Source organism: Leguminivora glycinivorella, chromosome 18 (genome assembly GCF_023078275.1).
Source record: "Leguminivora glycinivorella isolate SPB_JAAS2020 chromosome 18, LegGlyc_1.1, whole genome shotgun sequence".
NCBI lineage: Eukaryota > Metazoa > Arthropoda > Insecta > Lepidoptera > Tortricidae > Leguminivora > Leguminivora glycinivorella.
Genome location: NC_062988.1, coordinates 803,007 through 818,169, shown reverse-complemented (window position 1 = coordinate 818,169; position 15,163 = coordinate 803,007). Strand labels below are relative to the sequence as shown.

Sequence of the window (15,163 nt, the reverse complement as noted above, 5' to 3'; positions counted from 1 at the left end):
CTTAAAAAATATCAGTCTAACTTAGATCTACAGAGAATGGAATTGAGATTAGTAGTACCAAGTAATAATGATATAGTACGCATACCTTTGCAAGATGTTCAAACACATTTCATTCTCCCCCCCAGGACTGAATCATTACATTTTCTTACGACTGACTTACAGGAAGATTGCGTAATATGTTCATCAGAACTACAGGACGGTATATTTTTGGCAAGTTCAATTGTTAGGCCTTTTAATGGAAAATTACCTGTAAAAATTCTAAACACAACAGAAAAGGAGATTAAATTAGATGAAATACGACTAGTTATACATAAAGCGAGTGATTATGATATTTGCTGTTTTGACAATTGTGACTCAAAAAATGTTGATCGCGTAAAGGAATTGTTTTCTCATTTAAATTTACAAAATCTTAATAAAGAAGAGCAAATCTCCATAGAAAACTTATGTGCCAAATTTTCCGATATTTTTTATTTGCCCGGGGATAAGTTAACAACAACAGATATTTACAATCACTCAATAACATTGAAAGACAATATTAGCCCTATATATACAAAGCCCTACAGGTTGCCTCATGCCCAGAAATCAATTATAAATACCCAGTTAGACAATATGCTCAAGGAAGGTATAATAGAGAAGTGCTCAAGTGAGTGGTCTAGCCCACTTCTATTAGTTCCTAAAAAGAAAGACAAAAATGGTGAGAAAAAATGGCGTATCGTTATTGATTACCGTAAACTAAATAATTGCATTCAAGATGATAAATTTCCACTTCCTAATATTACTGAAATTATTGACTCTTTATCTGGTTGCGTATATTTCACACATTTAGATTTAGCAAACGGATATTATCAGTGTAACTTAGACGAAAATAGCCGAAACTATACAGCTTTCAATTCAGGTCAGTACCGCATGACTCGCATGCCCCAAGGGTTAAAAACATCCCCCAATTCTTTTTCTAGAATGATGAATATAGCTATGTCGGGCTTAACCTATGACAAATTTCTTCATTTATATTTTTTCTTGCTGTGCATACATGTTTTGGACGGCATTCTTATTTGAGACCTGTAACTTGTAGCTGCTATAATAATGTATTGAATGTTGTCTGTTTTGTGTGCCTTATGAATAAAATAAAATAAAAAATAGAATAAATGCTTAATTTATTTAGACGACTTGATAGTTTTTGGGAAAAATCTAGATAACCATAATTTAAATTTAATGGATGTCTTTAAAAGACTACGAAAAGTCAACCTTAAGCTAAATCCGAGTAAGTGCAATTTCTTGAAGAAAGAAATATTATACTTAGGACACGTAGTGTCATCTGACGGTATATTACCTGATCCAGAAAAGATAAGTGCAATTAAAAATTATCCAACGCCAACGAACTCTGACCAAGTAAAAAGATTTGTAGCATTCGCTAATTATTATCGTAAGTTTATCCGTAATTTTGCACAAATAGCTTTGCCATTAAATCATTTATCTCGCAAAAATGTAGAATTTAATTGGGATGTTAACTGTCAAAAATCTTTTGAAAACTTAAAACAAGCTATAACAACCGCGCCCGTCTTACAATACCCAGATTTTTCAGAGAAAAATACGTTTATTCTCCAAACTGATGCGTCAGGGTACGCGCTTGGTTCTACTTTAAGTAATTTTGACAATAGGCCAGTAGCATTTGCCAGTAGAACCTTAAATAAAGCCGAAAAACGCTACCCTACTGTGGAAAAGGAATTGCTAGGAATATTGTGGAGCATTAAGCATTTCAGACCTTAATTATATGGGCGTAAGTTCATAATTAAGTTGGACAGCAGTTCAAGGTCAAATCGTGTTATCCCTTTCAAATACATGGCACTATCCCTTTGGACTATTATATCTGTGGTAGCGTACGCAACATAATCGTCCGATCGGGAGTGTCCGACTCCTGTCATGTTAGCAAAACAGTGTAACAATTAAACCAGGTTGGGTCAACGACCGACCGGGCCGAAAAGCGGACTCTGATTCTAGTAAATGTGAAATGGCTACAAAAACGTATCGCGATCTCTGAGATAAGCATCTTTGTACGAACTCGTGTCGCTAAATATTTGACAATGGACATTATACTTTGTTTGGCTGAACGTAAGGTTTTATTAGTAAACTAGCTTTTACCCGCGGCTTCGCCCGCGTAATAAAAGTATTCTTATTGAAACGTTTACAAAAAATAAGATTTTCATTTGGATCCGTAGGTTTCTTTGTAGGTACATCTGTCCGCGATTATTTCGATTAAGGTAAAGCGGGGCAATTCTCGACAGGGGGGCCATTGTAACTGATCTATTTGTTGTACGGTCAGCCAAGAAAGTGGTTTACCACTTTTAGACTCTATTGATCGGAAAGTGGTAAACCACTTTTTTGGCTGACTGTACCTTACACATATTACTATTGTTTTTAAAGAAATTCTTGCAATGATTGTAGAATTGTTACACAGCGACCACAACGTAGGTAGTAGGTACGAATATGTATGTATTTTACCTATATAAATATTTATACTGGGGAAACTTCATGCAACCCACATAGCCAGTATCTCGACACTATGGTCGGTAGGGTAAAAAGTAATTCCTTGCATTATCGCTTACAATTTTTTTCCATTTTGCTTATACTTATTTCAAACGTAAACATTTAAAAGGCAAGCAAACAACGATCTTCTTACAGCACATTGAATGTAATAGTTATTACGGATGCAGGATACTCGCCGATGCCTACTTACTAATCCATTCCCACTGAGCCACCTGCATTTAACACTGCCTAGATATCGATTGCCGACCGATTATTCCGACCCCAATCCCTATTCTTATCCCCGTCCCTATCTCTATCTTTGTCCCCGTCCCGTCCCTGTCCCCGTCCCTCCCCTATTTTCCCCGTCCCCTATTTTTTATCTGTATTTCTATCCCTATCCCTATCCCTATCCGTATCCCTATCCCTATCCCTATCCCTATCCCTATCCCTATCCCTATCCCTATCCCGATCCCTGTCCCTGTCCCTGTCCCTGTCCCTGTATCATGCTAGGAGGTGAACTTTGAAACTTTAAGGAATCTACGTGGCAAATTTGAAATCTCTTAAACCAGAAGTAAAGATAAAAGGTAAAACTATACTTATGGCTATTTTGGATATTTTAATCCCATCGCACAACAACAGGGGAGAAAATTTCTTTTCCGCCTCATTAGATTTTAAAATCGTTGTATTTATCATGATCAGCGACCCGATAAACCATAAAAACGATACCCATATTGTGTTTTTGACTTTACCCCCTTTGCACCCTTTTATGGGTCAAATTTTCAAAAAACCTGAAACATGTATTTAGTCATATGTCTTTAGGAATCCCCTTGTGCAGTTTCGAATAAAATAGTCAAACTAATCTTGTTTCCCCATACAAACTTTGAACCCCCATGTCACCCTTTTATGAGGAGAATTTTGAAAAATTCTTTCCTAGTGCTCCTCTACACTATATAAGGAACCTACGTGGCAAATTTGAAATCTCTAGGACCAGCGGTTTCGGCTGTGTGTTGATATGTCAGTCAGTCAGTCAATATCTTCTTTTATATATTTTTTTTGATATTTAAACCCCATTGCGCCACAACAGGGGAGAAGGTATTTCACTTCCGCTTCGTTAAATTTTAAAAACGTTGTATTTATCGTGATCAGCGACCCGGCGAACCATAAAAACGATACCCATATCGATTTTTTGACTTTATCACCCCCTTTTCACCCTTTTAGGGGTTAAATTTTCAAAAAACCTGTAACACGTATTCAGTCATATGTCTTAAGAAATCTTCCTGTGAAGTTTCGAATAAAATAGTCAAACTAATCTTGTTTCCCCATACAAACTTTGAACCCCCATTTGACCCCCTTAGGAGGTGAATTTTGGAAAATCCTTTCTTAGTGCTCCTCTACACTATATAAGGAACCTACGTGCCAAATTTGAAATCTCTAGGACCAGCGGTTTCGGCTGTGCGTTGATATGTCAGTCAGTCAGTCAGTCAGTCAGTCAGCTTCTTCTTTTATATATTTAGATTATAGTGGATTACTGATACAACTAAATATATACCTACAGTAAAAATATTTTTTTGTCACGCGTTAACGGATTATCGATTAACTTTAACTTACGTTAAATTTGTTGAAATGTATCGCATTAACGATTAACGAAGTTAACTTTTTTAGTAACGGATTAACGATTATCGAAGTTAAATATTTTATTAACGGTGCCCGGCTATAAGCGGAATAGAGCGATAGAGTGAGGCAATACATGTTTGTCCTTCTCTACCTATTGCTCCGTCTCACTCTAATCGTGCAACCGATCGCCATGTGTGTAGAGATCTTGAGGATTGTGATCGTTTCGGTTTCCTTCGCCTAAGTTTTGCACGGAGCGAATGTAACTATTTATTTGCGATGGTACCGGTTCATCACTACTTTTGTGAAGTATAAAATTAATAGCTGTAACAAACTGTCAGATTTGGTTCGAGTCGGACAGCGGATTTAATTCGCTCCGAACCATATCCGGCCGTCTGTAGAGCACGCGGACCAAATCCGACCGGTCCGGCCCGAACCAAATCTAACCGTCTGTTACAGCTATTAGAGAAAATTTATAAATCTGGCAAGCAATTTGACAATGACAACTTCATAGACTACTTAACAGGGAGAATAGAAGTATAAAGGAGGAACATCTGTCGAAGTACAACAATCGCAAAAATGACCGGCTGAGGCCTTGTAATTGCAGTTAAAAATCTCTCCGCTTGGAGCGCATGTCTCGCTCAATGATCAGCGATGTGACATGACATTAGACGTTCTTTTCTGTAGGCTGATTTCGTCAGACTGAGCAAATCAAGACGTAGTCCCGTGGTAGTGCGCTGGCTTCGTACGCAGATGTTCTCGGGTTCAATTCTGACAGCGATCTTTTTGCTTTTTGTTTTTTTTATATACATTTTCTTTTTGTGTATTTTATTTGTGTTTATTTATTGTATTATTCAGACAAATGTTAATTTAAGCCCTTTTACATTGTTTGCCCCATCTTAGGATTCTTAGGTAATGTTGTAAGTCTTGCGAATGAAATTTCGAAAAGTTGTAACAAAACAAAATATTTTTGGACATTAAAAAAATAAAAGAATTCAAGAAAAATATTAGTAGAAAAAAATAAAAAAGATCTCATCAGGATTTGAACCCGGGACCTCTTGCTCCGTAGGCGGGGTCACTACCGAGAAGGCTAAGAGATTGTCAAACCCTTATCTACCTGCTATTGCAGCGCCACCTATCTTTTTTTTTTATATGTGCACTTCTGATACTCTTACGCCTTCGCTCCTTATATTTCTAATCTCCATACTACTTAAAATAGCTGTAACAGACGTGTGCGTTCCGATTTAGTATTATTTCTTATTTCTTTAACGGAATAATTACTAATTTTCACATTATTTTGCCAAGATAAATTAATAAAATCACAATGCGTTTGGAACGCATCCCTCATTAATGTAAGTTTGGAACGCACCTGTCATTAACGTCACGTCATTGTCAAGTTGTCAGGTAGGAACAATTTGTATGGGAAAAAAGAATCACTGTTTTCTAATTATCATCACAATATTTATGTGTTTTTACATGAGTTATTTGAGCACAACGGTGCAGCGGACGCAACAACAGATGTTATACACGATTTCGTTTAATTTGTAACTTTAGGTGCAAATTAATGTAAAAGTAGAGTGCCTAGTGCCTATTTTGTTTAAGTAAATTAGTACCTAGTACTTAGGCCGGCCGCTGCTTAAGCCGTTAGCTAATTTACTCCAAGATCCATACTAATATTATAAATGGGAAAGTGTGTGTGTCTGTTTGTTTGCCCGTCTTTCACGGCAAAACGGAGCGACGAATTGACGTGATTTTTTAAGTGGAGATAGTTGAAGGGATGGAGAGTGACATAGGCTACTTTTTGTCTCTTTCTAACGCGAGCGAAGCCTTATTTGATACTATTTGGTACCTGAGTACATATATTTGGTACCTCCACTGATATCGAAAAATCGAGCGAATAAAGTGGCCAGACATTCTGACGTCAGATTTGGCGGCATTGTGGTTGTAGGTACTGATAGTAGATGATTGATTTGATGTTTGTATTTATTCTTAATTCATAATTGACACTAATCGATGCAAAAAACAAATGTTACCGAAAGCAGTGGTTTATTTATATGATAAACCCTTATAACGGAGCTCGTGGACCATAGACTGGTCCACATCATCAAAATACATCCTATATACCAATATTACCAATGACGCTGTTAATTATAAGAGTTTATGCTATTTCCCCCCTAGAATTTGCCCAACTGTTGCCACGTTTTTAGGTCTCCCAGGAGGAAAATGGAAAACTAGTGTAATTACATTAATTACTTTTATATTTCGACTATATTAATGCCACTAGTCAGTAGTAGAGATGATGTGCGAGTGCCTAAAACTAAATGCCCTATTTAAGTTGTCTCGCCAGGAGGGCAGGCGGATTTGAAATACTTTTGACAGGCGCTATACTCAACGGCACGACCGGGCTCACAACTTTAAATTCCGTCATAACTTTTATATTACCAAAAAAATTTGAAAAAAATATATTGACAGGTACCAAATAGGTAGTAAATATTGACTAAGATATCAATTAGTAGTGTTGTCTAGAACTATGTAAACCAAAAATGGTCCAGACATCCTGACGTCGGAATGTCTGGCCACTTTATTCGCTCGATTTTTCGATATCAGTGGAGGTACCAAATATATGTACTCAGGTACCAAATAGTATCAAATAGGTACTAAATTTTAGTATGTACTAAACATCAAATATCTGTAGTGGTCCAGGGGTCCTGACGCTCACATAATTATAGTCTATCCCAACAGCTTGAATTGAGAAAAAAAAGACCTTTCAGATGTAGGAAAACGGGACGACACTACAATGTTGCTACTTTTTAATCTCTATTCTTTCCTGTCAGGCTGTCATTATTCTTGTTAGTGCAAGATGCCTTTAATTCGTTCCACAGTGTTAAGCATTTCACACTAGCAATTACCAAGATATAAGCGTTTACAGGAAACGCGTTTGATTTTCTCCAATTATTGGCGGAGCAATGCGTTTAATAATGAAAACAGCGCTAAATGATGTTGGGGGAGACACGCCATTAGAAAATTACGAAATTGCTGACGGATCTTAAGGTGCTGTTATAATACACGGGCAACACAATTGCCAGCAATTCACATACCATTGCCGCGTTTGCTCCATAGTTGGTGCGTATTGAACAAACGCAGCAATGGTATGTGAAAAGATATGCGTGCGTGTTGTGTGCGGTGTAGTCTTGGACTTGGATTGTCCCATTCGTATTTTGTTAAGTTTTTCAATTCGTCCCATTCTGTCACCCATTCTCCTTTCGTCAGTAGTCTTTGAACTTAAATATTCCAATTCCGATTCTTAAAAGTTGACCTATGACCCATCAAATACCGCAGTGCAAATCGTCATTTCGATGTAAGACTATCGTCAATCATCTAAATAACTCTAAATCTAATTCACAAACTATAAGGCCCTATTTGATTGTTACTAAAATCGTACATTCGTTCGCGCGCCGTGTAAGTTAGACCTAAAGTTGCCTAGTTTTAAGTTTCGAATCCACAAACGTTCTAAAATCGCGGTTGGCACGGCAATGCACGACTAGGTCTGACCGGGCAGGTAGACCGAGAACTCGTCTGCAACCGGCCTCCCATTAAAATACCACGGCCCACGCTCGGAGAGAAATTACTATTTACATAACAAAAAAGCCGATACAGGTGGTATCGGAACTTTATTGGTTTACAAATAGTGGGTGTTTCTGATAAAGGCATTGTGGGATGTACCAGCAAGGAAACTACGTGTTAGATTTATTTTACTGATGATAATATTATAACATTTGTAACCTTGTAAAATTATGATACTTTGTAACCTACAAACCCAGATTAAAGTTTCGTCCAATTATAGAAATGCTAACTTCATAAAACAATAGCTCAGACAGAAATGTAATTAGCATTTAAATTAAATCATATCACATCAAGCATGAAATAAAGCACTATAAGATTCATGGAAAATGTAGACTGCAATTAGTTTTAAATACAATTTATATTTTATAGATACATCGTACATAACTAACATGAGTAAGTCAGTAACTCAGACAGTTACTGCCGTGACGTCATTGAATTTCATATAAATTTCACACTAACGCGCGTGCGTTTTGACAGTTCTAAAAAAAGGAGCTGATTTGAATGGTACTTGACCCCTATTGGTTTATTTACTTATCTAGAAAATGTTGTCTCCTTTCGGCTAACCTTGCCGATTCTTGATATGGACGAGGTCATTGCCTTAAAGCGGAGAATTACCTGACTGCATTGATATCCGTTCCGCTCTGACTGCAATTATTACACAGTAAATTAATTTCGACTGCCTCGGCGTGCAACATCCCCGAAAGTTGCCTAAATTGCAGATATCCTTTATTAAACTGAAAATCCGGGAGAGTTTCTAATCGTTGTCGAAAACGCGAGGTTCATTGCAATTTGCAATGTCGGATGGGTGCGTTCGGTTTCCGGAAAGAGTGTTGCAATTGGGCGCTGGAGCGTGCTTCCACAATCATTAGTTTGTTCAACGTGTTCGGAACTGGCGCTGGAAAGTGCGGATTGCGAAAGACGGCGAGGTTATCATTTATATTTAGCGTTTGGCCGCTATCAGTGTGGCCAACTAGCCAAAACATGAGAAAACGGTGATAGAGATTGCCCAGATAGCTATTGTTAAGCGGCAAATGAAGACTTACAACAACACTAGCGCAGTTGTCAAACCCAAGCGGTTGACAGCGTGGGAAAAAGGGAGATCAAGGAATCTTTCTTTTTCTATGCTAAACCGAACTTTATAGAAAATATAATAAAGAAAGATTTAATGGGCATCATAATATGTATAAGAAGATCATACTAATTAATAAGCGAAGTAATGCGTTACATCAAATTATTTGCTTCAACATCTTTTGACGCGAAAAAAATTGTTGTCCATGTAAAAAAATAATTTATTCCAATTAGAAGCTAAGTGTCAACCTGTAATTTTTAAATCTCTATTATCTAGTTTTTATGGCAAGCTTTTTTTGATTGATGAAGTCTATAACCGGTTAATCTCGCAAAAAATACCAGAGGCGTAAATGCTTAAAAAATGAGAACATGAATCAATGGAATAAAAACAGGTATCTAGACAATATTTACAATTAGTCGGCTGGAAAAGATGTTTCAGATGTAGACTGTCCCACGATGGCTAAAAGTCATCGTTTAATGTTAAGTATAATGTCGACAATCGTTTGTACGTCAAACGGAAGTTTTCAATATCAAATTAATTTTAAAAAGGCTGTTTTTATTACAGTAACAGTCGTTTATAAAACTGCTCCCCTAATGATAAACTAGCGTAAAGAGTGATTTATGAAGTATGTTCCAAATTTCATGTAGCGTAGCACCGGACGGCATTGGAGTGCTTGACCTACGTTGAGGCAATTTGATGATTATACTTTAACAAAATTTATATTTTCACCCCCAATCGTTCCCCGTTTGCTGACGGGTTAAGAATTTCGCTACCCTCTTTCCCCTTGTGCGTAGAAGTCGAATGGGATATGGATTAAATTGCCGAGTGGGCGATGGGCTAGCAACCTCGTTTATTTTCCACCCCTTGACTGATAAGTTTAGCACTTAAACTTCAGCATGAGCAGTTTCACGTTCTCTGTTTTGGGTATTGAATACCCCCAATTAAGGCATATTTGGGGAAGTCTGGCACATCCAATTGGTTGTGTTGTGCCAGATTTCCCCAGTCATACAAGACATACAGATCGATACATGCGTAATAGGTATACAATATATACATATGTTCATGCGTAACATGACGTTCGCGACAAGATACTCAAACAATTTCCGTACAGTGGCATGTCCGTCCAGTGACTTTACGGTCGACTTGTCAAATATATTCATAGATATTCAAATTTCATAAAGATTCTCCGTTAACATTTTGCTGAGACGTCACCGCTGTGGCTTATTTAACAACTGTGACAATTTTCACCCGACAGTGACACTTCACCGTACATTGCCTGTTTAATAAGGAAATGTTGACGCTGAGGGTCAATGTTACTTATCAACCCAGAAATAGGCACAGAATTGTCAGTGTCAATGTCACTGTGGTGAAATAGCCCACTGGTGCAAGTGGTGCAGTGCAATTCAAGCTGAAACGTCGAATAAGTCCGTTTTCACATTATCCGATCCGATATCGGATGTCGGAAGGATTTCCAATGGAAAAAATCTAAGATGATGGCGTCTGTCTGTAATGTATGGAATATCGGCCCGATATCGGATCGGATAATAATCATTTATTATAAATATAAATATATATAACCAAATTACGCACTTAGGTAAAAACAATAATATTATACAGTCCTAGCCAGTGGCGGGGCGTCGATACAACTCGATTCCCTACGGGTTCCCTAAAATTCTCCAGTATCCGTAGAAGTCCATACAAACAGATCCCGAAACCCCCTTCGGCTTTATCGACGAAAATTTTCATGCCATCGCCACGCCACTGAGTCCTACTGAAACACTTCATGATGTTGTCACAGAATATATAATAGTACATGTTGTGTAATTGTTTATCCAGTATATCGCCGGATAAGTGATGGACCAATGATTTAACCGCTGCGATTGCTGCATCGCTGCGTAAGCAAGGTTTTTATAATGTATTAATGAAGGCAATGATTACAATACTGGCATGCGATGACAGCGTTATTATGTATATGGCAGTCGTGTCGTGATTCATGCAACGAGAATGTAAGAAGATCCGCAATAATTCCGTAGGTAATAAATCATTAACATTATTGTACGTAAGTATAGTATATTGACACTCTTTATACAGAAGCCCTACCAAAGGATACTATATAAATATTTCGCAAGCAAGATAGACTACAGTGCGAATTTATAAGGCAGCGTCCCCACTTAGGCGTCGCGTGTCTCGCCGTCGCGGCGTGGCGCGCGCCGCGCCGCCTGGGGGCACGTCTTACGTCCTTCCTATACAAAATGTACTGAGGAGACGTTTTTTGAATTACATTGAGGCGGCGTGGCGAAGACGTCCGTTGCGCGCCGCGAGACACACGACGCCTAAGTGGGGACGCTGCCTTATGCATTAAACAAGGTATTTAGGATAGCTGCTACAAGCAATAAATCCTATGTAATCTACATCATTGGCGTTTTCCGTTGTCCTTCAATCCCTCAGTGTCGCCGATAAGTTTGATAACATGCAAATTACAAGCTATCGGAGTAAACTCAATTTGTATCTTATAAGAATAACATAAGGTCGATCAATGCGTTAATATTTTTGATTTGACTGTGAGAAAACCGGTCTGTGGCATTAATCGCAATAGTTGAGCGTGTACCGTGCGTTTTTGACGATTGAGAATACGTTGCTCGCTCGATCGGGTAAACGTCATGGAAAATAAAATAACATTGTATGGAGAAAGTGTACAGCACCCCCAAAATAATGTTGTTATTTTTTAACCCCCGACGCAAAAACGACGGGGTGTTATAACTTTGACCAGTCTGTCTGTTTGTTTGTGTGTGTGTCTGTGGCATCGTAGCTCCCGAATGGATGAACCGATTTAGATTTTTTTTTGTTTGAGAGCTGAATTAGTCGGGAGTGTTTATTACCCTGTTTCATGAGAATCGGTCCGCTATCGGGGTTTTTTTTTTTCAAAATTTTGATTTTGTGGTTAGGTTGTTTGTTACTATTATGTTGGCGGAGCGTACTTCGTAAGCAAGGACCTCGCGAAGGATACAGCGAGCCTTGCTCATGTGCATATTTGCCGACATCAGTTTTCCTTTAGTCGCCTTACACGACACCCACGGATCGAGATGGGATGGTACTATCAATGTTGTTAAATGTAATCTAACTGGCTTTTCGGCGCCTTCGGTCGCGTTAAATTCGTAATTTGCGGAACACTCCATGCAACCTTTTAGGGTGGCGTGGCGGCGGCGTGGCGCGCGCCGCGCCGCCTGGCGGCGCGTCTTACGTCCTTCCTATACAAAATGTACTGAGGAGACGTTTTTTGAATTACACTCAGGTGGCGTGGCGCGGACGTCCGTTGCGCGCCCCGAGACACGCGACGCTCTGATGTGGCCGGTCCCTTAGGGAAGTGGGGGATTACAAAGAGACAAAAAGTAGCCTATGTCACTCACCATCCCCTTAACTATCTCCACTTAAAAAATCACGTCGATTCGTCGCTCCGTTATGCCGTGAAAGACAGACCAACAGACAGACACACATCACACACTTTCCCATGTATAATATTAGTATGGATATAAACAAACTTATTTTTTTCTTCCACTATTTTAGAACTGGTTTGGTAAATCTAAGCATTTTGCTTGGAACTATTCAACGCAATACGTATTAAGGTCGCCTGTTCCGTACTAAGCATTGTTACCAATATCCAGGTTAGGTTAGCTTACCTAGTAGCGACAGGCGGCCTTGGTCGTGCTAGCCAATTTCCAAATTCCAATAATACCTGTCTAGATTCTTGGGCTATGCAAGTCTATGTAGGTATTTAGCTACGAACTAGTGTAGGTACCTACTTAGATAAATATTATGTATTTAACTACCCATAGACTGCAAAAACCACCTACCTACCTCCACCTAAGGACCAGGTCATCAACCACAGGCAGGTAACAGACACATTATCAACATCACGTCACGCAGCAGGAGTCTATGGAAATAGGCTAGTTTCCTACTAGTCAAATCAGCTTTTTTTTAAGAACTGTTAATGACGAACGAACTGCTAAACGAAACAGACTACTGTTTACACTTTGTTAAATATGTAAAGATAGAGAAATAAAATATGCCAGGAGAGAACCCTTAGATTTTTCGGTCACATCATGAGATCACCAATGCATAATATGGAGAAGTGTATCATCTTGGGGCGAATGAATGGTAAACGCGCTTGGGGTGGGGCTCGTAAGAGATGGTCTGACTGTGTGAAGAAGTCGACTGGCGGCAGCCTATACCGTGCAGTCCACATGGCTTATGACCGCGTTCAATGGAGACACGCTACTTGTGGTCGCGATCCTCAGCATTGAGGGAACGAGGAAGAAGAAGAAAGATAGAGATAGTATGATTCTGATAAAGTAAGGTAACTGTGAAGAAGCCTGGCATAAATAATTTCTGGTAACAATCACCACTCAAAACACAAAAACTCTCATATACTCAATTTCATAGAAGGTTGGGATTTTGAAAATAAATTTGTGTATACAATTAATAAAAATGCCCTGACAGCTAAACTGGTCTCATCTCTCTTAATATATTTTAAAAATATCTTAGACTTAAGTACAGTTGCCTGAGGTAACCCACTACGATGGCTCTAGAAATAAGATTTAATAGCCTTCAAATAAATGGAATAAAATAAAAATGCATTTTATTCTAATTGCACATATTACAAATTTACATTATTTTTTTAATTATGCTGGTATATAAGAGCCTTTTTGGGTGAAGGCCTCCTACATCGATTTCCACATGTCCCTATCTTTGGCAATTGGGGTCCAGATTGGGCCCACAGATTTTTTAATATTCAACCCATCTGTATGGTCTGCCGCTAGCCTTCAAATAGTAAGATGTTATTGCAGATGACGGTATTATAGTTACCTCTTGACAGCAAACAAATACAATGCAAAAAACATTGCTAAATGTAGCCATCAGCTGAGAGTTATTGTGACAGTCACTCTTATATATAGCTGAGTAGTAGGTTTGTGGCAGGGCTCCTGCCATCAAAACAGATGCTTTGAAGTTTGATGCCAGGTAAGAGTATAAGGTAAGGCATTTGTAGATAACAGCAAGCTGAGAACAACACTGTTAATGAGTTGTGTTTCAGATGAATAATATTTCTAATAACAATTTTATTGTGTCACTCAAATGTAATGTCTTAGGCAACTTACTGTAAATCAGGTATTAATTTGTAAAAATAACAAAAAGAAGCAGTTGTGTACGTATTGTCATTGACTTTGTGTGTTATCTTTAACTAACATGATAGTAATACAATCATTTTCTGTCTTTTGGTTCATGATTGTTTTGGAAACGAACAATCAGCTGATGTCTACAATGATTTATCTGTTGCCTACTAATGTAATACGAATCGAAGATAATACGTGTGCCTGTTTCAATAAAATGATTGATCTAATCACCTCATTAAAACATACATTTGTAATTGGTTGTTTTAATATTTAAAAAAAATATTTTAAAATCCACTACTATGTGTTAAAATATACTAAAGAAAATGATTATAACTGTCTACAAATTCAACAAATGGTTATTTAAACGATATAAAAGTATCTTATCAAATTCTACACCATCTCTAATCTTCCGTTATCTCAGACCCGGCCGAGAGCCAAGACGAAACGATCCGACGATCACGCGTCAGCTTTCGTGGCAAACCTGCCCTCAACCTGTGCTAGCGCAATCCAAATAAAAAACTCACCTTTATTTCTCGAAAATTAAATAAACACCGTCCGTAATCCAATATAACGAATCTTCCACTGATCCTATTATTATAAACGACACAAAAACATTCAGCACCGTACCACACAAGCAATTTAACTGACACGCAAAACACTAATGCACGGGAAACGTTTTTCCTGATTAATTTCATTCACTTTTAAACACTGACGGATTGGAAACGTGATTAAATTAACACTAAATTTCGGCAACGGTCGTTTTAGCATCCCTTCCAACTGAACCATCGGCCATCACTAAAAATGTTGCTATACGAAAGTCACGTTACGAACTCACGTGTACAGTTGCCACATGTCATTATGTCATAATTTTATAAATATTTATTTTATTATAAACATATAGCATGAATAACGTGAAACTTAGAAAATAATATTCATAGTAATTGTACATTTTCTGGGATAAAAAGTTGTTAACTGGTGCTTTACAAAAACAATTAAAATTAGACCGTGCTTAAATATGCTATGCGTGAGTGTTTGTTTTTATCCCTAGCAACATTTTAGCTGTCATTAGTTGTCATTTTGCTGTCATTTTTTTAATTAATTACCTGCTTTGGATACAAGGCATTTAAGTGAAACACAATCTCGAATGTTGCCATATTTATATGATTAC

At 38.0% G+C, this 15,163-nt stretch overlaps 1 protein-coding gene across 1 annotated transcript in view; it reads right to left on the bottom strand.

Annotated features, from left to right (window-relative positions):
* The window catches only part of LOC125236029 (protein kinase C and casein kinase substrate in neurons protein 1), a 221,325-nt gene extending 206,542 nt beyond the window's left edge, over nucleotides 1-14,783 (bottom strand). The window contains exon 1 of the mRNA XM_048142715.1: nucleotides 14,520-14,783. The gene's annotated coding sequence lies outside the window, so the exon portion shown is untranslated. The remainder of the gene's footprint in view (nucleotides 1-14,519) is intronic.
* Between the last annotated feature and the right edge of the window lie 380 nt (nucleotides 14,784-15,163).